At 39.1% G+C, this 22,085-nt stretch overlaps 1 long non-coding RNA gene across 2 annotated transcripts; it reads right to left on the bottom strand.

Annotated features, from left to right (window-relative positions):
- Nucleotides 1–559: 559 nt before the first annotated feature.
- On the bottom strand, nucleotides 560–21,818 carry LOC114086707 (uncharacterized). Of its 2 annotated transcripts, none has more exons than XR_003581688.2 (4): nucleotides 21,699–21,818; nucleotides 3,192–3,281; nucleotides 1,664–1,774; nucleotides 560–970 (listed from the first exon to the last, which is right to left on the bottom strand). It is a non-coding gene; the product is annotated as an uncharacterized lncRNA (long non-coding RNA). The 2 variants fall into 2 exon arrangements; XR_011707862.1 differs by lacking the exon at nucleotides 21,699–21,818 and adding an exon at nucleotides 8,585–9,035.
- Nucleotides 21,819–22,085: the final 267 nt, after the last annotated feature.

Raw genomic sequence — 22,085 nt, forward strand, 5'->3', positions numbered from 1 at the left:
TCCAAGGGGCTGCCGGGAAGGCCCACCTTGTGCAGGGAGGGAAGTGTGGTTGGTCTCACCCCCGACACCATATAGGGTGCCAGAAATCCTGACGGAAGTAACAGTCTCCCTGGTGCCAGAAGAGGAGGCTGTAATGCCGCCTGGAGACAAGTCCTCCTATAGGGAAAATGCTGCTTGTGGTGCCTCGGGACCCTGCAAGGGCAGCATGTGCTGCTCTGACTGCCAGTGTGTGACAGAGAGTGACAGCGGGGTGGGTCGGGTGGGTGGGGGTGTCTTCCCAATTATTCTCAGGCTCCATCTTTGATTTACACTGAGTCTCCCAGCCAAGCTCTGTGGTACCGCAGATGAAAGAAGTCAGATCATCATCACTGATCCAAAAAGCTAGTTCTCCTGAACTTGGACCCAGCTGGCCCCTGAGAGGATTTGACTTTCCAGTGAAGATGGGGGAGCAAGGAGTGTGCACACCTCGACAGCAGGGATGAAGGGTAACTTTGATAGAACAACCCCTGCCACACAGAAACAACAAAGTCTCTTCTGTTTCTTTTCTTTTCTTTTAAGTCCAAATAAGAAATTCCAAAATGCCTTAACAGGAGGAGCAGAGCACGCTTTAATCTGGGAAGGGGTGCTGCCAACTATGGGCAAGATCAATCCCACACAGAAACACATAGCTCAGATCTTGCTATCCTCTGCACCTTTGGGTCTCCTCTCTCGTGGCATCTTGTGCTCTTTATCTGGTGTTGTAACCATCTGCACACTTACTGTAGAACCTCCATTATTGGGCTGTAGGCTCCTAGAGGACATAATCGGTGTATGTTGGATTCACCATTTTCCCCTTCTGTCTGGCACAACGCCTGGTAGGCCCTAACCCCTCCAAATGTTTGTAGCTGGGAGCGCAGCTCAGTGGCAGAGCACTTCTTTAGTATTCGCAAGATATTCAATTCAAGTATTCTTTAGTATTCAATTCCCCACACTGCAAAAAAATAAATAAATAGATATATAGCTAAATTAAATAAATAAATGGAAAGAGGTAGAGAATTAGCATGCATTAGTTTCTAAACTGTACTATTACCATATTAGATACTCAAAGCATATAAACCTCAAAAAATAGCCTCTGAGGTGTTCCAATTATTGTTTTACAGATAAAGAAACCCAACATTCAAAAGTGTTAGGTGCCTTGCCCCAGGTTATGAAGAGTCAGAATCAGAGCTATACTTAAGTCTAGAACTGTCCGTCTGCAAAGTCCCTGTGCTTCTTTTTCCAATAATAAGAAAATGAATGGAGTTATCGATACCTCTGAGAGGAGCCACCCCAGCCTCCTGGATGCTACTAACCCTGCTTCCCTGCAACCCTTGCCTGCTGCTCCAGGGGCTAACTCATTGGCTATTCCCTAATGGGGCTGGAAATCACCCAAAGACAATAGAAGCATGGCCTTGGCATTCATTTATGAGATATGCTTTCTGCCCACATAATCACCAGGGCTACAGTGAATGCCACTGCATCATTACTGGTACCTTCTCTATCCCTAAGCATGGCCACACCCATGAGAGTCAGGCAGATTCCTGAACTCACCCATGCCAGCTTCTTGTGATGTCTTCCCATCACTTGCCTGTGCATCTCAACTCCTCAGGAGGCCTCCCCCAGCCCCTCGGGTAGAGCTACTCACCTACTGAGAAATGAGTAGGGAAAAGGCACTGTGGGGTCTAGAACAATCCAGAGACTCCCCCCTCAAAGGTAAGAGGTTCAAGCCTCAAGATCCTGAGTTGAGTCTCCCGTGCTGCAACAATCAAAATAAAAAACAAATAAAATAAATAAATGTTTGAAGGAGAGAAGGCAGAGAATTAACATGCATTAGTCTCTAAGATGTACCAGTTCACATTAGAGGCTTTATGTATACAGTCCTCAAGACAGACTCTGAGGTAAGTGTTATTATTGCTTTATAGATAAACTGAGACTCAGAAATGAACTTCTACCATCAAGGGTAAGAAATTCAAGCAAGTCAGACAGGAAAGGCAAGAAAATAGACCACAAGAGGATAGCAAAATACAACACTTGGTGCCTCCTGGTATGGTAGCGTTGAAGCTATGCAATCATGACACGTTCTTGACAGAAAAATAAAACCTAACTAATCAAGCCTCCAGACCTGTCAGCTTGCAGGAATATGGGGGCTAGAGGAACACGGCATGAATGCCACAGAGGTGGAATCATGCAAAACCAGACTGTGGAAAGAGAACAATATAGCTGTCTTCTTCAATAAATATATGGCAGCAGGGACATAGGTAAGGGAAACTGTCAATTGATTAAAAAGAAAAAAAGCCTTGGAAATGCATCAACCAAATACAACTATGGACCTAATTTAGAGGAAAAATTATAAATAGATATTTTAAGGACAATTGGATAAAAAATGAACTCAAAGCAGGTATTATATGACATTTGTAAATTATATTAATTTTATTATTTATTATAATTTTGATAATAATTTTGCAAATATGTTATTCAAAAAATACTTATCAATTAGAGATATATACAGAAGTATTAATGAATGAAATGATATAATATCTGATTGCCTTAAATTTCTCTATCAGGAAAAAATAATTGGGAAGCTAGACAAAACCAGAAAGGCAATATTGATAATTATTGAAATGAAGGAGATGGTTCTCTCCATTTTTATATATGTTTGGATATTTCCACAAAAAAGTACTAAAATTAGAAACTATACATTGCCTGCTAAGTGTACTAATGGACAAATACTGAGAGGACTGGGAGAGAAGAAAGGAAGGATTCCAAACTAGCTTGAGGTTTCAGAGACAACTGAACAGAGGAGACAGGACCTCTACCGTGGAGCTATTCTAGCACTTACTATACTGCATAATCATTAGCACATGGGGGATATAGCTGATTCCTCATGGAGACCCCAGTACCCAGCAGAGCGTGGCAAACAGCAGTATTAAGGAAGTTATTGAATGAATCACCTATAACCACCCCAAATCCCTTCCATGTTCCCATTAAAGTAGCAATGACAGCAAATACTATGTGTCATACTGGACACTGGGGATACACAGAAATAGAAAATAGTACTTTCAAAGGAAGAGAAGCCATTCACTTAAAAAGGTGACTTTTGAAAAGGAGCTAAATGTGCTAAATGCTAAAGGAATGGTACACCATGCTGAACATTGCATCTCTGGAGGATTCACCTGAGGATTTGTAGGCAGAATGACTCATGAGGGAATGAGGCCAGTCAGATCCAGGCACACAAGGATGAGGGCCATTGGAGGTGAGGATATCTGAAAAAATATAAAGAGAGAAGGGGCAGCTGTGGAAGGATTGATCAAACTATAAAGAAGTATGTAGACCAAACAAGGGTGTCCTCAAACAGTGGTGTCCCCCTTTCTCTGAGCCATCAAAACTCTTGAAAACTCTTCCACTGCCACTGCCAGGGGCACAATGAAGGGAAGGCTGGTGGGAACACAAACTTTCTCAGGAAAAAGGAAGCCCTACAAATCAATTTTTGCAAATGCAAGGTGTGGTGGGCAGTAATTGCCCCTGGGCTATTGCACTCTTTCTCCCTTTTCTGACTACTGTGGAATCAGAATCCAAAAAACTCCATCTCCTCTATCATTATCTCAAGAAACCCAAATGGGAATTTTTGATCTGAATGTTTTGGTTGGTTTTCTTTACATGATCAAAACGAGCCTCATTAAGACTGAGAAGAAGCCACTAGCGTGCCCTTCCTTGGGATGGCTGGGGAGAAGCTACCATTCCAGGCTGCTCCTGACAAAGTGTCTCTCTGACCTGTCAGAGAGTTCATGGAAGCACCTTCTTCAGACTGAACCCCTCAACATGGAAATGATCAGGGAAGCCCCAAGAAAGACTCACCAACCCAGCGGAATGTAAGTCCAAAGACAAAATTATGTTGATTTATAAAAAATGTTAAAAGGATTTATCTCTTGAGCATGAGTCAAAGGACTGAGGCTTAGGACAACCACATAAAAAAAAAAAAAAAAAAATAAGCCCGTTTTAAATAAGCCTAAATAGAAAAGGCAGGGATGATTGGAAGAATACATAGAAATCTCCTAGAACTCTAAATTGGGCATCATGACCAGGTCTTCAGAGAGACAAGAATTGGGTATAGAAAGATATAGAGGTCATCAGGAACCAAGACATTGTCTCATTTCCTTCTTTCCCTTCAGTCTCTCATCTCTGCATCTCTCTGCACTTCTGTCTCTTCTTTCTCTCTCTCCAAATATTATCTTTCTCTACTCATTTGTACATGCATGAACCAAACATAGCTGCCCAAATCTTATTTCTTTTGTTTTTCCAAAAGCAAAAACAAAAATTGCAGTGACAATGTATTTTTGATATTTTTGCAAATCCTTTTAATGGTTTGTTTAATAGAAGACAGTTGACATCCTACATCTGCGTCAGCAATCAATATGTTGTAATTTCTTTTTTGGTTCAACTATATGAAGAAAATCCAGTCTCACAGAGACATGTAGCTTTAAAATGACACATTATTTTGATAGACTTTTCAGATAATTGTGGATAATCTTTGATACAATACCAAAACTCAACAAGGAGTAGTTTTGGTTTCTTTGTTTGATTGATTTTTTTAAAAATACATGACAATAGTGGAATGCAAGTTTGTTTGATTTTTAAGTATCAGGGATTAAACTCAGGGACATTTAACCACTGAGCCACATCCCCAACCCTTTTTGGTATTTTATTTAGAGACAGGGTTTCACTGAGTTGCTAAGAGTCTTGCTAAGTTGCTGAGGCTGGCTTTGAACTCAACGTTTTTCCTGCCTCAGACTCCTCAGCTGCTGGTGTTACAGGCGTGTGCCACTGCTCCCAACAAGGGGTAGTTTCTTAAAGCTTAATTGCAAAATGGTATCTGAAATCATATAAATAAACTTTTCTTACTGTTAAATCAAAATCCATTAAGCTATCTCACACTTCAAATGGATCTTTTACCTGTGCATTTGTCATTTGAAAAATATTGGTTCTGTGAGTTATGCATCATATTTTCCTAGTGTTGACATATTTCACACAAATATATTTTTAAATCACACTTGTTCATATCACCACTGATTCCATCAGAAATGTCATTAAATACTGCAAAGCTATCACGCTCACAGTAACAGATACAAGCTTTTCAAAATTCTAGTTTTCAGGGCTGGGTGTGGTTCAGTGGTGGAGTGCTTGCCAGGCAAGCATGACATCCTGCATTTGATTCCCAGCACTGTCAAAAAAATTCTAGTTTTCATGTGGAAATACAAACTTTTTCATTGACAAAAGTGCCCTTAGTTGTTTTCCCTGAAGTGACAGAATAAATTACTCATTTTCAAAAAAATTACCTGTCAAGTAGCAAGATCTGAGAAACCATAATTTGTTCTTTCAAGTAATAATGGTAAACTTTTGTTTAGTTTACAACTCCAATAATCATGTGTTTTACCTCAAACAACTGCCTTCAGTATTTAGCAGATGTGCTGCCTGAATTCTTCCAATTCATTGCAAAAAAAAAATTATTAGAAAGGTACTCAAGCGTCAAGATCTAATAAAAATTAATATTTTTTGCTGCTTCATCATGAGTCTTAAGTGAAACTGGCTTTTTTTCCCACTGTGAGTGCATGATAATGAAAAATATAAGGAATATCATACATGCAACTGCCTTGATTCATCCAAAAATGCCAGCAATATTACCCGTCATTGCTGCTGTACCATCAGTTCAAAAGCACAATTTTTTTTAAAAAAAAGGCAAATATACTCTTAGAATTATTATGAAAATGGTTTGATTTTCAGAATCCCATGACGGAGTCTCAGAGATTCCAAGGGGTTCATGGAATCACATTTTAAGAACTAGTATTCTAAACTATTCAAATTCAAACAATTAATTAATTTCCTTGATTCCAATTTCCATTTCCAGGTAGAAAAAAAAATTTTATGTCAGCCAGCTTGGATTTGAGGTCTTCCCTAGCCCTCAGTGTGACTAGCTGTATGATCATGTGACCCACTGTCCACCTGGCCAGAATTGTGGAGCCAACTAGAAAAGAGGTGAACAAGTCTGGCAGAGCTAAGAATCAGGATAGGATGGAGTTAAGAGCCCCACAAACTTCAAGAAGAGTTCAAATGGCCAGGGAATTCATCAGGAACGCACCTTGGAATCTCTCCAGAATACTATTAAGAACTGAAGTGTGTACAAAGTTTCACAGATTCCGAAGTGCTTTCACACACATGACTTCAATTAATCTTTCCAACAGCCCTGTGAGATAAAACACCATCACTGCCACTCCATAAATGCAGAAACAAAAGCTTAGAAAGTTCAAGTAACTTGTGCAGAGTCACCTAGTAAAGACATGACATACCTAGTTCTTCCAGCTTTGGGCAGAGGACTCATTTACCTACAGCTCAGCTGTCTTTCATGGTGATTAGGCAAAGGCAAGAAGTACCCAAGAGCAACTAAGTCTTTGGGACAGGTGTCCTGCACCTGTTGGGAGGGTGGGTAAATGAAGTAAGGCTTAAAGCTCCTGGCTAGTTTAAAGTTAAGAAAGAGAACTGGAGCAGGAGAGTTAGGGGTTTAAGGGGTTCCCAACTTTCCTGAACTCTGGATACAGCAAAAATTCTGTGGTTTGACTCGCTGTTAGACCATGATGTTGGCCACTCCCTCAAAGGAACGAGCCTACCTTCTACACCATGGTTGCTGCCAGTAATGTGCGACTTTATGTGGGAAAAGAATGCTGGTTTTAAAGAATGAAGTGTGACTCAGAATAATGAGAAATTATACCCCATTGGATTCAAATGTATGATATGTCAAGATCATTGTACTGTCATGTGTAACATTAAAACAAATTTTAAAAAATAAAGAATGAAGTGTGAGAATATATTATTTATTAACTAACTAAAGTGAATTTTTCTTCTCAGACTAGAAATCAAAAGTATAGACTTTGTTCATTATAAACTTTTCTTTTTTTTTTTTGTAGTAGACCAGCTGGAGGACCTCCCACATGAAAAAGCAACATCAGGTCTAAATAAAGAGGCATCCATTTAGGGAGCCTGGCTTTGATCCCTCAACACAATCCAGCTTCCCCTAACCCCTTTCACCCAGTATCAGCTTTTAGGATATTATTCCAAGTAGGCTGGGCAAAGAGGAAATGAAATCTAAAGCTTTTTTAAAAGGAAACCAACTACTAAAATACACAAAGCAGAACCTAGCTCTCCACAGGAAGATCTAGCCTCTGCATTTCAGTGCAAAGCCAGTGAGATCCCCACCAAGGGGAGCTGATAAAGATCCCTAGTCCAGTGTAAGGGTCACTATCATCTCTTTGGGACTTGAGATGTAGCTAGTCTGAATTGCTGAATGTGGAAAAAACACATCAAATTTTGAACACAGCACAAAAACAATGGAAAATATCTCAAAAGTTTTTATATGGATTCTATGTAAAAATTACAATATTATAAATATATTGAGTTAAATAAACTATTGGGGGGCTAGGAGTACCAGGGATTGAACTCAGGGGCACCCGACCACTGAGCCAGATCCCCAACCCTATTTTGTATTTTATTTAGAAACAAGGTCTCACTGAGTTGTTTAGCACCTCGCTTTTACTCAGGCTGGCTTTGAACTCATGATCCTCCCGTCAGCCTCCTGAGCCGCTGGGATAACAGGCCTGTGCCACCATGCCCCAGCACACTATATTATTTAAATCAGCTTCATCTCTTTACATTTTCAATGTGGCCAGTAGATAATCTGAAGTCCTTTATGTGGCCCACCTTGCATTCCTATTGGAAGCCCTAGCCAATCCAACAGCACATTCAGCTCTTCTCTCTTTTACTCTGAACTGTGTCGGTTTATTCACTTTCTAATTATTTAATTCCTTCTAACATTCTAATGATGAAATATAATTTTTAAAAGCAGCTCATTCAGACTTAATTGGGCAAGTTGTAATACTAAAAAAATTCTGAAAAGAGGGGAATCCAAGGACCCAAAGCCCAAGATTTCCTAGTTTATTGAGAATGTAAAAACAAAAACAAAAGAATACTGCTCTTTTTCACTTTCTTGATAGAGAGAAGTATACTTATATAACAAATTGATGCCCGTTCTAGAGAAGAAAGAATAATATAATAATGACAGATTAGTGCTTATTTGACATTAACTAAAAATGAGTGTGTTGAATTTGAGGTCTCCCACCACACATCAGCAGATGTTCTAAAAGCTGGAACAAATTACCAGTTAAATGCTATTACTTTTACTGTGAAAATAAATCTAAATCAGTTCTGACCCAGAGAGTTAAACCGACATTAAGGAAGGGGTGGCAGAGTGGGGAGATGGGAATCGATGCAGGAAGTTTTTAGTAAAAGGCTACTGGGCAAAAGTACATGGTCACATTCAAATGTTTTAAAAAAGCTAAAGGATATTTGGGATGTTGAAATTAATTTTATGACTTTGCCTCAGGACTTGACACAAACCTTTACTTGAGCAGAATCCAAAGCAACTTTGAAGTTTAGGATGAAACTTTACAAAAGACCAGGCTAACAGTTTGGTGGACTTACTTGGAATACAGAGCAACACAATAGAAAAACAAATGCTTACCGGTGGGGAAAGGCAAACTTGTAATGAGAATTTCGCAGGATCAGGATATGGCATTTCCCACATTTCTTATTGTCACAAAGACAACCTTCTCCCCAGCTCCCAGGAGTGATTCATTGCTTTCCTTTGGATCTCTCTACACTAATCAGAGGCTTGCTAAACAAGTCATACAGAGACCTGCAGGTAGCCCATCAAAACCAGCAGCAGAGTGTGACTTCTTCTGTCTCCACCTCCCTCACTATTGATTTGCACTCTGGAGTGATCCTCGGGCTTGGCTCAACTATTGAAATACTTTATTGAATAAAGCAGTATGTAGGAAAACAAGAATCCAGGCAGGAATGCAAAGCTTTATAAACAAATCCTCCCAGTTTTGCTTCTACCTTCTTTGTTTCTAATCATCCTTGATCTTATATTCCAAGGGGATTCTTCCTTCCTTTTCTGTTTTTCCCTTTTGTCTGCTGGGTTTAGTCAAGTTCTGTGAATTTCGGCACAGTTTTCCCTCTTTGTTTTTGGCAGCCTCCAGTTGGCATTTCCCAATGCTATAACCCTTCTCCTGCCTGTGCCTGTGCCACCCTCCCGGCTGCCTGGGAAGGACCCTACTTTGCAAGTTGCTACATGTGAATGAGCTGGAGTTTTGCTGGGATGTTTTGAAATGATGAAACTGATCCCTCCCGCAAGGAGACTGACTCAGCAAGGATCGTTACAAATGTCCCACACTTTACAATCGTGGGAAAGGGAAATTAGAGTTGAGATTAGTTTGAAGATTCTATTTTTCAATATTATGCAATGGGTTCTAAGATATTTTGAAGAAGCCATTAGAAAAAATAAAAATATATCTTCAATTGAAATATCCATTGGGTATAGAAATACCAAAATCTGTACAGACACAAAGCATAGCACCTAATCGCACATTCTTCAAAGTATGCTACAAAATGTATATAATTAATTTTAACCCACACCTAGATAAGGAAGTCAGTATTGCCAATCCTCCTACATTTTCAAATAAAGAAACTTTGCCACAGTGAGGTTTTTAAAAGTGTCCAAAGGAAGTTAATAGTACCTTTTAATTAACCAGTGTTGCTTATTGAGCTCCAACACCAGACCAAGGATTGTAGAGGAATAAAAAGAAAAAAAAAAATCAAAAAAGGGAAACAGGGAGAGATATGGGGGCATGTTATGGTTTAGATATGTGGTGTCCCCCTAAAGGTCCTGTGTTGATGCAGGAATAGTCAGAGGTGAGATGAGTACATTATAAGAGTTTTAATCTAATTGGTCCATTCTAGTTTGAATGGACTAACTGGGTGGTAACTGTAGGCAGGTGAGGCATGACTGGGGAATGCCTGGGAAGAGTGCATCTCCTGTGCTAGCAGTGCTCCTCCTCTCTCTGCTTCCTAGTCACCATGAGTGGAGCAGCACTCCTGCGCTGTGACCTTCACCATAATGTTCTGCCTCACCTTGGACCCAGAGCAATGGAGTCAATCAACCATGAGCTGAACCTCTGAAACCCTGAGACCAAAATAAATTTTTTCTCCTCTAAGTTGTTCTTGTCAGGTATTTTGGTAACAGTGACGAAAAGCTGACTAACTCGAGGAAGGAAAAAAATAAATCATTCTGGAAACTAAACAACTCTCTTAGTGAAAATAAACCCAAAGTTTTACTCATGAAATATTCACCCTTGAAATAATTGGAGAAAGACAAATGGACTAAATTAGGTGTTTTCTAGACATCCTTTTTTGCCTAAGAATACCCTATATTAATTCATAATTGCCTTTCTCGGGGCTTTATTCCTACTTCTCCCAAAACATGTTCTTTTTCTCCTTCTTCTCACAGACCTTTACATGAAGAGCTATGGGAGACATAAGCTGGCAGCTAAGAGCAGGACTGAGAGTCAGAAAAAAGTGGGCTCAAAAACCTAGTTCCAGGCTGTGGGTAAAGTTCAGTGGGAGAGCACTAAACTAGCACATGTGAGACACTGGGTTCGATTCTCAGCACCATATATATAAATAAATAAATAAATAAATAAATAAATAAAATGTATTGAGTCCATCTACAACTGAAGAAGAAAAAAAAAGCTTAGGGCTGGGGTTGTGGCTCAGTGGTAGAGTGCTTGCCTAGCATGTGGGAGGAGCTGGGTTTAATCCTCAGCACCACATAAAGATAAATAAATAAAATAAAGGTATTGTGTCCAACTACAATTAAAAACAAACAAACAAACAAAAAAAAAAAAACCCTAGTTCGAAGCCAGGCGTGGTCGTGCACTCCTGTAATCTCAGCTACTCAGGAAGCTAAGGTAAGAGGATGGCAAGTTTAAGGCCAGCCTGAGCAATCTAGGAAGACTCTGTCTCAAAATTAAAAAGGGCTGGAGATATAGCTCAGTGGTAGAGTCACCTGGGCTCAATCCCCAGTACTACCAACATCAAAAAATAAAACCACTTCTAAAATTGTTCCTTCACCCATAAAATGGGATGGTAGTGGTGCTTTCTTCTTAGGATTGCTGAGAGGAACCAACCACATAATACATGCAAAGTTTTTAACATGGTCCCTGACATAAATATTCTCAACAAGAGGTAATAATAACTGTAATTCTCTGTTAAAGCAAGTAATTACAGTGCTAGAGTAAGTTTGGTCCCCAGTGTGGTGATGTTGAGAAGTGGTGGCACCTTTGAGAGGTGGGGCTTGGTGCAAAGTATCGGTGCAAATGCCCTTGGAACAGAATGATGTCATTCTCCTGGGAATTAGTTCCCTCAAGAATGGGTTGTTATAAAAAAGAGCCTGACCCCTGAGACCCTCACCACACACTCCCACATTGTGATGCCATCCACCATGAGGTCCTCACTAGAGCTGAGCCTCTCAAAAAGAAAAAAGAAAAAAAAAAAAAAAACATCAATAAGGGCAGCCAGTACAGATTATTGAGAAATTTTAAAGGCTTTTAAGATTATAAGTTGGTTCCAAACTTGCAAAACAAGAGAGATACAGACACAGAGGTCAGACTGATGAAGATCAGAACATCTGACTGCTTACTACTGAAGAATGGATAGGAGAATACGGCTTTAATGCATGACCACAGTAGTTTTGTGCGACTTTCTCTATACTTAGGCAAGCACAGCTGACCTTTCACTGGCATCCCCTCCAAAGGCAGACCTCTTAGAACATGGCAGAGACCAGAATAAGCAACAGGATAAGAGGGTCCCCTCTACATTCCTGACCCCAAATCCCAGCCTCAAGGCCCTCCACCCTGAACTCCCAATGCCCACCTGGATGTCCCTCATCTTGGGCACCGAGTCACTAAGAGGATGTTTAAAAGAGGGAAAAAAGAGGCTATATAAGCCTTGCTCATTTTTTCCTCCCAGAGATGGGAAGATGCCGAGAATATAACTCTAGTGGAAGTTTTCCCACACAGACACATAAAGAATAAGGAGGATGCTCTCACCCCACCCTACTTCAAAAAGCAGGTATTTTCTTCTTGGGGCTACTCTACAAAAATGCTTCAACTTCACTCCTCCAAGATATCCTTTCTCACTAGCAAGCTCCTCTTATTGTCTCTTTTCCTCTTTGACATTTAGTCTAAGAGCTAAACTTCTTTTAGCTCTTTAGGCGGAAACTAATTGGAACTTAAAAGAATCCACACGTCACATACCACTTACTTACATTTTAGACAAAATTCTTCCAAGCTCAGTGATCATTTTCTAAAACCAAAGCAGATGTAAAGAAAAAAGGAGACCATAGAGGCAAGAATAATAGTAAGAAATGAGAAATTGTTGTGGATCTTTCTTACTTCAATATTCCTGAAAACCTCCCTATAACAGGGGAAACAAAAGGCAGTTAAGCTGACGGCCATGTTGCAGTTGGAGAGGTACAGTTCAAATTATGTTCAGTAGGCTCTGTGATTTACATATATGTATACACATACTTACGTACATATTATTAATTCTTTTATATATTTTAAATTCTTTTGAATAGAAAACCTTTCTTAGATAGAATTAAAATTATTCTTTCTTGTTTCCAAAGAACTAAAATTAGAAACGTTTGCTGCTTTGAAGTGTACATTTCTCAAGGAGGATCATGAACCAAAATTGATTTTCATGCATGTATGAGTTTGTTAGGATGAACCCAACTATTATGTGTAACCATAAAACTCTAATTTAAAAAAAAGAGAGAAATCTATAATAATAAGAAGAAAAACTTAGAGTGATGCTTGACTTGACTTCTAAATAAGAATAATATATGATCTGTGGCACCAAATAAGTTACTTTTATAAATAAAAGGGACTATGTTTATTTTTTTTTTAAAAAAAAGGGTAAATTTCTGTGTTCTGGACAATTAATCTGTATTCCATTGTGTGCATTTTACCCGATGAATTTGCAATTAATTTCTTTCCTGACAGTTGCAAGCTCAAATGGTTTGCGGGTCAAATAAGTAAAAATATGTAAAGTAGCTATAGGGATTCAAACTCAAAACACAATAAAAAACCAAAACTAAAAACTGTTTTAAAATTGAGTGAGGTAGGAGGATTGCAAGTTCAAGGCCAGTGTCAGCAACTTAGTAAGACCCTGTCTCAAAATAAAGAATAAAAAGAACTGGGAATGTAGCTCATTGGTCAAGCAACCCTTGGTTTAATCTCCAGTACCAAAATAAGTAAATAAACAAACAAACATGTAAATAAAATAAAAGAGCATAGGTCAAAGTTGTAACCCCTAATTTGATCAAGACTAGGGACGTGTTAGTCAGCTTTTCTTTACTGTAATCAAAATACCTGACAAGAACAACTTAGAAGAGGAAAGATTTATTTTGGCTCATGGTTTTAGAGGATTTAGTCCGTGGTCAGTTGAGTCCAAGGCAGAAACATCATGGCAGAAGGACAGGCAGAGGAAAGCTATTCAGCTCATAGCAGCAGGGGAACAGAGAGAAAGCAGTTGGGGGAAAGATCAACTTCTCCAGGGCATGCTCCCAGTGATATACTCCAGCTAAGTCCCACCTCCCAATAGTTTGTTAAGCTACCAATAGATTAATCCATCAGGGATTAATCCACTGATGAGTTTAAAGTCTCTATGATTCAATCATGCCTAAAAGCCCCACCTTTGCACTTTGCTGAATTAGCAACCATGCTTTCAACACATGGGAATTTGAGTGGATGGTGTAGATCCAAACCACAACAAGGGGGAAGAAAAGTTCCCCCTGAACTTAACATTAAGGTCACCCTCTGAAAGTGACCCTAGTAAGAATCAACACACACAGATAACATGGACCATGTATAGAAATCACCTATACTATAACTGGTCTATAAATATGGCTGAGAAGATTCATCTTAATCTTGAGAGTTTACCTAGGGTAAAGTCTCAAGGACACTGGATTGATTGATAAAAAGAAAACAGAATAATTGCTGAGTTCCCTGCCCAACCCTTGCCCCCTCTTCACTGTTGTCTGGACCTACCTGTGAAAGTGCCACACTGGCTTTCCCAGCCTCTCTTGTAGCTAGGAATAAAACAGTGATAGTGCTCTGGTCGAGAGGGCATAAGGTTTCCAAGAGAAAATCTGCTGGGAAATTTCTGGAAAAACTTTTCTCTGAAGTCATAATAAGAATAACAACCACAGAAGAAAACTTATCCATTCCCTGGGCATGGAGATTAAGGAGGAGACAAAGATTCTTTAAAGCAAGTACAGGCAAAAGTCAGCATAATTTGAACTTCAGAAGGGTTGATATTACAAATCTATGTTTACTCTTAAAGAATGCCTTATAGATCAAAGGGCTGTTCCTAACTCTTCAGACACTCTCCAAATCAAACACTATACAAAGTAAGAATTCATGAAACCGAGTTTGAGAAAAATAAAAATTCTGAGGGAAAAACTGTCATGTTCACTATGAGAGAGTTGACAGTAAAGGGTTTACTCTGGGACATTGATATTCCCCAGAGAGGCCCAGAACAATCTTTATGGAGATGCTCCAGCAGGATTAAATATCCTGTTTACAGCAAATATTATGATGGATTTTGCAAGCACAGTTAGTGATCTCCATAAAAAAAAAAAAAGCAGTAGGTAAAAAAAAAATATGATAAAACTTTAACCACTTCTTCAGCTTTCTTCATACAGAAAGGAGCACTGAGAGGCCATTCCAACTGTCTCAGTCACCTTTTAAATGCCTCTTCAGATCCTTTTTGTCTTCCCTCTCTCTGTGATCTCTGGCCTTGTGTACCAGCTCAACCAACCCTACGGGAGTCAACTCTGTGTACAATGAACCAACTGTGCTTGAGCAGACCAATAGCATCTCACTTTATGAATCCCTCTCACCTCCTGTCCTGCGACTTTCCTGTTGATGCCGAGGAGGAAGACTCCCCCAGGACACACTCAGCACATTCAGGAAGTACAGGGGGATTGATTCCAAAGACAGACAGGAGCCAACAAACAATTCTCCCTTTCTCACCTGGGAAGACTATCCTGAGAAGAAATCACTTATATATTTATCAATAAACAGTTTCCCCATGATCAAGAAATCCATTGCTCTTAATTAACACCCTTCACATTGCATTCCCTTCCTTATCTCTCCCACTCTTCTTTTCCTTTATTCCTGTTCCTTATTAGAGAGCTACACTCCTAAAAAAGTAGAAGGTCTCAGGTTCTGCCTTCTAAGCAACATGGGTTCAGAATGCACTTGCTTTCTTTTGATGAGCAAAAATCCACAAATTCTGTGACTTAAAATAATACCCATTTCTCAGGTCATAATTTGTAGGTCAGATATCCACCCTAAGCTGGGTGTGTTGGCATATGCCTATAATCCCAGTAACTCAGGAGGCTGAGGCAAGAGGATCATAAGTTTAAGGCCAGCCTCAGCAACTTAGTGAGACGGTCTCAAAATAAAAAATAGAAATAGTTATGGATGTAGTTACGTGGTAAAGTGCCCTGGATTTAATCTCCAGTACTGGGGGAGTGGGGGAGTGGAGTCTACATAGCATGCTTGTCTTTATAGCTCAGGTTCTCAAAAGACTGAAGTCAAGGAACAGGCTGAGTTGTGGTCTCATCAGGAGCATAGAATCCTCTTCCAAACTCACTTGGCTGTGTCAGAACACAGTTCTTCACAATTGTAGGACCAAGGTTTCCATTTCTTTTTTTTTTTTTTAAATCTTATTTTTTTATATGTTTATTTTATTTTTATGTGGTGTTGAGGATCGAACCCAGCGCCGCCCTGTGCATGCCAGGCAAGCGCGCTACCTCTTGAACCATATCCCCAGCCCCTAAGGTTCCCATTTCCTCACTGACAATCATCTGGGGTCTGTTGTCAGCTCCTAGAGGTCACCTACATTCTTTCCCTCATGGCTCATTCAATCTTCATAGCCAGCAATGACTCTGTGGCTCATTCTTATGCTTCCAATCTCTCTCGCCTCTATTTCTGATTTCTAAACACAGCTTTAAGTGATGCATATGATGAGAACAGGCCTACCTGGATAATTCCTGTATTTTAAGGTCAACTGATTTGGAATCTCAATCACATTTGCAAATCCTTTTGGCTGTGTAATGTATCATATTCACAAGTTCCATACACACACAAAGGAAAGTGCTTTGGGTAGTATGGTCATTTTGACAATATTCATTTTGCCTATCCAAAAATATGGGAGATCTTTCCATCTTCTAAGGTCTTCTTCAATTTCTTTCTTTAGTGTTCTGAAGTTCCTTATAGAAATAGAAAAAGCAATCATGAAATTCATTTAGAAAAATAAGAGACCCAGAATAGCCAAAGCAATCCTTAGCAAGAAGAGTGAAGCAGGAGGCATCACAATACAAGACTTTAAACTATACTACAAAGCTATAGTAACAAAAATGGCATGGTATTGGCACCAAATTAGACATGTAGACCAATGGTATAGAACAGAAGACACAGAGAAAAACCCACATAAATATAGTTATCTCATACTAGACAAAGGAGCCAAAAACATACATTGGAGAAAAGATAACCTCTTCAACAAATGGTGCAGGGAGAACTGGAAATCCATATGCAGCAAAATGGAACTAAACTAAACCATGCACAAAACTCAACTCAAAGTGAATCAAGGACCTAGGAATTAGACCAGAGACCCTTTACCTAACAGAAGAAAAAGTAGTCCCAAATCTTCATCACGTCAGATTACCCCCAACTTCCTTAACAAGACTCCTAAAGTGCAATAAACAAAATCAAGAATTAATAAATAGGATGGATTCAAACTAAAAAGTTTCTCAGCAAAAGAAACAATCAGTGAGGTGAAGAGAGAGCCTATATTTTGAGAGCAAATTTTTGCCACAGTCACATCAGCTAGAGCACTAATCATTAAGATATATAAAGAACTCAAAAAACATAACACCAAAAAAACCAAACAACCCAATCAATAAATGAGCTAAGGAGCTGAACACACACTTCTCAGAAAAAGTATATAATTGATCAACAAATATATGAAAAAATGTTCAACATCTCTAGTAATTAGAGAAATGGAAATGCAAATCAAAACTACTCTTTCATCTCATATCAGTCAGAATGGCAGTTACCAAGAATACAAACAACAGTAAGTGTTGGTGAGGATGTGGGGGAAAAGGCACATTCATACATTACTGATGGGATTGCAAATTGGTGCAACCACTGTGGAAAGCAGTATGCAGATTCCTTAGAAAACTTGGAATGGAACCACCATTTGACCCAGCTACCCCCACTTCTTGGTCTATACCCAATGGACTTAAAACCAGCGTATTATAGTAATGCAGCCACATCAATGTTTATAGCAGCTCAATTCACAATAGCTAAACTGTAGAAGCAACCTAGATGCCCTTCAATAGATAAATGGATAAAGAAACTGTAGTACATATACACAATGGTCTATTACTCAGCATTAAAAGAGAATAAAATCATGGCATTTGCCAGTAAATGGATGGAGTTGGAGAATATCATGCTAAGCGAAGTAAGCCAATCCCAAAAACCAAAGGCTGAATGTTCTCTCTGATAAGTGGGTGCTGATCCATAGTAGGGGGTGGGAAGTATGGGGAAAATGGAGGAATATTGATTGGGCAAAGGGGAGGGAGAGAAGAGGAGGGGATATGGGGGCAGAAAAGATGGTAGAATGAGATGGCTATTATTACCCTAGGTATATGTATGACTGCACCTATGGTACAACACTACATCATGTACAATCAGAAAAATGAAAAGTTGTGCTGCAATTATGTACAATGAATCAAAATGCATTCTGCTGTCATATATAATAATTAAAATAAATAAATAAAATTCAAAAAACAAAGGAAAGTGGACCATGCAAAGGCAAGAGTCATTGGGGATCATCTTAGAATTCTGCCTGTTACACAAATGGTTGGCACCAAGGGTTGCCCTAGAGAGCAGACTCTTAGGATGAGATTTTGACGCTAGGTTACTCACTGATTTGAAAGCAATACGTTTTTTTCATTATTGTTGATAAATGGGATGGAAATTCCTGTATGCAATCATATCACAAGTACTAAGCCTTTCCTGTGAATTTAATTGACATTAAGTGGGGCTAGAAGGTGAGGGAGACAATGGGGTATGCAATGGCTATGGTGCTTGGAAAATATGGGAGCAATTATGACTAAAAATCATGGAACAGACTTACTGCTATTAAGAGAACTGGAAGCCTCGAAAAAAGAACAGGACAACTAACTCCCAATTCAAAGCTTGCTTTGAAAGCCAGGGGCCATTGATATAACATTTAAACAAGCTCTCATTTCTTGTCAACAAAGGGTAGAACTGCTAGAAAGACAAGCACTGAGCTTCATTCTTAGTGGTAAAGAGGTATGAGATGTAACTTTTTGTTTGTTACTTTAGAAGAGATGTCTTAGGGGCTGGGGGTATAGCTCAGTTGGTAAAGTGCTTGCCTGGCATGCACAAAGCCCTGGGTTCAATTCCCTACACCACAAAAAAAAAAAAAAAAAAAAAATCTAAAACAGAGATGTCTTAGCATGAACCAGACCCCAGGATCCCTAAAAAATTCACCAGGGTGGCAAGCCACTGAATCTTCATTGAATTTATCTTTGACACACATAATTTTACTAAGACAAATCATATGTACCACTTTCTGCTTACCACGTCCATTTAGCAAGCTGATTTATGAGGATCTAATGAATTTTGACTTGATTAAAGTCGCAGTGATAGAAAGCAAGAGCGTTTACATAGTCCTGGGTCAAAAGCATGAATTTGCTTCGACTGTTCTTCTCATATGAAGGTGAATGAACTACTTTTCATATTCCCTTTGAATGGGGATTGAACAATATAGATTTATCAGATCAGTAGCTGCTTATCAAGAGCTAGAGCCTCTGTTGATATGAACCAGTGAAGATCAGGAATAATTGGGATTAATACCTAATTAAGTCTGTGGAACTCTATAATCTGCCATGATCCATCTGCATTTTGCAGGAACTATACAGAGAAATTGATGGTAACCACAACTGTGTCTTTATAATCTTCCATATGGGTGCCAATCTCTGCAGTTCCTCCTGGCATGCCATATGCTTCTGAGTTATTATCTTGGCTGAGGAGGCAAAGCAGTAGGTTGACTCATTTCAGAAGCTTCCACTTGGCCTTGGCTACTTCATGGCCCTTATTCTGCTGGTTAGGGAACCAATGTGAGGATTCTTCCAGTGCTGGGTATATCTGTATACCCTAGGTATATATACAGATTAGAGACTGGGAAATAGCAAGAAGATTCACAGACCCAATGTACCCTCTGTGAGATAGATTTAGGACAGAACTCCATTGAACATAGGGCCTCCAAAAGCATCCACTCTGTCTGGAGGTTCATGATAGTTTTTGGTTTCCTGGTATTAGTGTGAACCTGAGTCCCATTTTTTTAACATCTTTGAATCTGGGTATTCCATTTTTCCTCATTCCAAATGTCTACAGTTCCCTAAAAAGGAGGGGGCAAATGTCCATACAATGTAGATACATTATTAAACCTCAAAAAGACATGTCCTCCTCTTGAGAAAAATAAATCTGGACTTATAGAGTGGATGAGAAACTAAAATCTGGGGCTGGGGATGTGGCTCAAGCGGTAGCGTGCTCGCCTGGCATGCGTGCGGCCCAGGTTCGATCCTCAGCACCACATATAAACAAAGATGCTGTGTCCGCTGATAACTAAAAAATAAATATTTTTTTAAAAAGATCCAATTAGATAATTTATGTGAAAGTTCTGAGCAAACCACAGAACAGTAAATGGATATAAAAAATATTTAAAAAAAGAGAAACTAAAATTTCATTTTGAAGTGTCTGAAGTTAGCCTTCTACTTGCCAGTTCTCACTTTTTTTTTTTTTTTTAAGTATATAATTTTGGTACTATTGAGTTGAGTGACATCTTAACTATCCATTCCTAAGGATACCATGATCTCTTAGGCTATCTCTAGAATTATCTGCAGATTAAGGCACCCTGTATGCCACCCTGTTCTTGCCTTCCCTTGATGGGTAAGTACCCTTTTTCCTCTGACAGTTAAGTGCCAACATCTGACCTCTGCAATACCATTCTGAAATACCAGCATCTCCTTTGGTTATATGAGCCAACTCCATAGCAATATGGTGAACAGAGGACCACTACCACTGAGTTTCTCAAAAATGGGTATCCTGTCATGGTTGAATTTCTTGTTTTCTTAATGAGGGGAGTCTTCTCAGGACCCTCTGGAAAACATAATCAATGGTGAATGTTTAGGGTTTTTCCTGACTTCCCAGCCAGTCCTCAGTGTTATGCCAAGGTGGGTGAGTATCTTCACCTCACTTACTTTTTTAGTTTATCATTGTATCCAACTTTAATTCCGGGTGGTATCAAACAGAATATTTAGTTGATTTTACATGTCCTTCATCTAACATTGAACCCCCAAGTTCATAAGTCTCCTTTAGTCTGCTCCTAATATCCAATTCCTTCAAGATTTACTCCCTCACATGTTGATAATGTAAACGTTGGTTGTTTGGTATCTTTGTGGGTTTTCTTTTTCTTTTAAAACACGTGTTGTTGGTTTAATGAGCCACCCTTTCTGGGTGTGACTTCCTCATAATCTTTGCCAGTGAAGTTTTTCTTTCCTTTTCTAAAAGCTTTTCTTTCCAAGTCTTCATCTGACAGTACCTATCAGTAATTCATCCAGAAACTTGTTGACACAAATGAAAATTTCTCTTCAATCTTTAGCACTTTGGTTACTCAATCATTTTCACTCAGCCTGTCTGGTTCAACCTCTCCAGAAAGGAAATGACTATCTTCTTGTTAACTCCCTCTCTACCTCTCTGGAAAGTATAGTTTTTCCACTGTGCTACATCAGTTGCTACTTATTATTTGCATTCTAGCTTCTAAATTCGATATTGACCCCTTTTTTCTACTTATATTTTCTTTCCTGTTTTCTTTGTTTTTAAGAGCCCTTTTTATTTTTTACTTTCATTTAGTAGGATTTGGGCAAGGAGAGGAAGAAAATATATTTGTTCAATTAGCTGTGTTTAATCAGATGTTAGAACTGCTTCTCCGGGGCAAAAATTCTAACTTCCAGGATTCAGTGTTCTTCCACACCCAGTTATTTCTGATCTGAATCAGACTGGGTTGGCAATATCAAATATAAAAGTTTTGAACATTTCGTATGTATACCTTATGTGCTTTCGGCCCCATCTCTTACTCTAGCCACTGCTTTGTCTGTGAAGTCCTCCAAGTTTAGATTTGCTGTATACAGTCTTATCCTGATAGTATCTTATCTTGGCCTCTGGGTCCTACCCTAGAATTTCTCTAATATTAAAGAGTGGCATCCATAGAATCTCTGGAAACTCATGAGGGGCAAAACAAACCATCCAAATCAGATCCTCCACAGTCCCCACCACTGCCACCAGGTGATGGCATTTTGGCAGAAGCTGTGTTCTTTGACTTATGGACACAGCTTCTGTCGGGTGACCCCTCGCCAACACTAGAGCTATCCATAGGTCCCCACATGTGTATTGAGAAGGCTGAGTGGTAAAATAACTAAGCCTTCATCTTCCATAGTAGAAAGTATAAAGGTAATATCTAAAACTGAAAAAAGTAATTGTAGCATATTATCCAAAACTAGAAAAAAATACCAGAAAACTATTTGTTTCTTTTAGCTATTTTGGAAAGTGTTTAAAAATATCAAATGTGTTTACCTCATAGAAAAGAGAATTAGGAGGCTGGGACTGTGGCTCAGCAGTAGAGCGCTCACCTAGCACGGTTCGGGACCTAGATTCGATCCTCAGCACCACATAAAAATAAAAGGCATTGTGTTGTGTCCATCTGTACCTAAAAAATAAATATTAAAAAAAAGAAAAGAGAATTAGGAGACAGGGAAACATTGATCATGGTAATATTATTACACTTTTAAAACTATGTACATGTATTTACTTTTTTAAAAAATAGAACTTCCGTTTTAAACAAAGGCAGATCCTAAACAGCAAAATCTAACTAAATAAAAAAGCATGTCAATATTTAATTCCCTCTTTTGACTTTTTGACCACTGGAGGAGGAGAAAATGCCCAGATATTCTCTAGAGTCTG

Source organism: Marmota flaviventris, chromosome 6 (genome assembly GCF_047511675.1).
Source record: "Marmota flaviventris isolate mMarFla1 chromosome 6, mMarFla1.hap1, whole genome shotgun sequence".
Classification (NCBI taxonomy): domain Eukaryota; kingdom Metazoa; phylum Chordata; class Mammalia; order Rodentia; family Sciuridae; genus Marmota; species Marmota flaviventris.